Source organism: Idiotropiscis lumnitzeri, unplaced genomic scaffold (assembly GCF_059441095.1).
Source record: "Idiotropiscis lumnitzeri isolate Australia: NSW breed Sydney's pygmy pipehorse unplaced genomic scaffold, RoL_Ilum_1.0 HiC_scaffold_31, whole genome shotgun sequence".
Taxonomy (NCBI): Eukaryota; Metazoa; Chordata; class Actinopteri; order Syngnathiformes; family Syngnathidae; genus Idiotropiscis; species Idiotropiscis lumnitzeri.
The window spans coordinates 849164-850922 of record NW_028283569.1 but is presented as its reverse complement, the minus strand read 5'-3'; positions in this window follow the sequence as shown (position 1 = coordinate 850922).

The following is a 1759-nucleotide window of genomic DNA, read 5'->3' as shown; positions in this document are numbered from 1 at the left end:
TCTTCTGCCAGAGAGTATGTAATATTCTTCTGCCATTTTATTGTAGAGGGCCATTTTGAGCCCCTAACAATATTATTCAACCAAGAGATCATGAGTCGTCGCCCACTTACTTTCTGAAGTCAGCTGGGATGTCACGGCTGTGACCCTCGTGAGGATAAAGTGGTTCAGATGGAAAAGTAGGACTAAGGGCTTTTTCTCAGGTTTCCATGCGCAAATCCATGTATATTAGGTTAATTGGAGACTCTAAATTCTCTACTCATCAAATGACATTCGTGACCCTGATGGATAGATAAAATAGATTATTAATCTGCCATGGGAAGTCCAAGGTGTCTGGTAGAAAGAAATGCATTCATACACTCATTACACAGTCAACCAAGCAAAGACACAAAGCCTAGGGCAGGGGCGGGCAAACTTTTTGATTGGAGGACCACAATGGGTTCTAAAATATGACAGAGGGGCCGGACCAGGAGCAGATGGATGGAGTGTTTTGGAAACCTCACCTCATCTGAGAAAAAAAATACATTTAATTTTATATGAAAGTGAATAAAAGCATTCCAACAATAATATTTGTCTTTGAAAACCACAGTGTTTAGAAAATAAAACATTAACAAGGTTTATTCATTAAATTTTTTTCAAGTTCGGCGGCCCGGATTAAAACTTTTAACGGGCCGCATGTGGCCCCCGGGCCGTAGTTTGCCCTCGCCTGGCCTAGGGCATAAACACATACATGTAATATCCAATCCGCTTATTCTCACAAGGATAGCGTGCTGGAGCCTACCCAGCTGTCAACGGGCAGTAGGCGGGGCACACCCTGAAGTGGTTGCCAGCCAATCGCAGGGCACGCAAAGACGAACAACCATCTGCGCTCAAACTCACTCACAAATGCAACCTCCACACAGGAAAGCTGGGTCCCGGGATCGAACCCTGCACCTTGGGACTGCGAGCCGGATGTCCTAACCAGTCTTAACTCATTAAATACCAGCCATTTTCACTGGAGCAACCCACTCAATCCCAGAGTTTTCCTGGGTTTTGACTAATATTGCAAGGCCCACAGAATATTGTATTCTAATGCTATATAGACATGGAGCACACCCGAAGAAAGATGAGACTCTCTTCTTTCAACAGAAAAAAAATGTTTGTTCCTATCTTTTTCCATTCTTGAACAATCGGCATTTGAAAATAGCTAAATTTCATGAAAACTCCAATCCCTGGGGAAAAAACTGAGAAAATGAGCTTTTTGTAAACTGATGCATTTTGACCATAATTTGAACTTTGACACTATTATTTATGGCTTTTATGACACCTCTAACATCTAAATAATGCATGCCTTCTATAAAATAAAAAAAAGCACAAAAAATATGTTTTTGATAAAATAAATTTATTTGCACATAACACTAAACGACTGAACTGTTGAACTATGTACAAAAATGAAATACATCAGTGTCATACATACTTTTTTTTTGTGTGATATAAAATAAAACAGTTGCCTTGATGCAAGGGCACACAACATAGTTCACACCACATTCTTGTTTCACTCCGTTTGCCTTTGCGCAAACAGACCCGACACTTTCGTTGTGGTCTGGCTTTGCTGGTCCGTGGAAAATAGGCGAGCTTGTGTTTGTCCACTGGGGTTTGTGTGAAAATAATTGTCTGGGAAGTGATTGCTGGCATCCGCTATGTGCTGCAGAAGCTCATCCGTGAGAAACAGCTGCAGGAAATCAGCTGGCTCCTCAGACTCCAAATGGGCAGCGGCATTCAG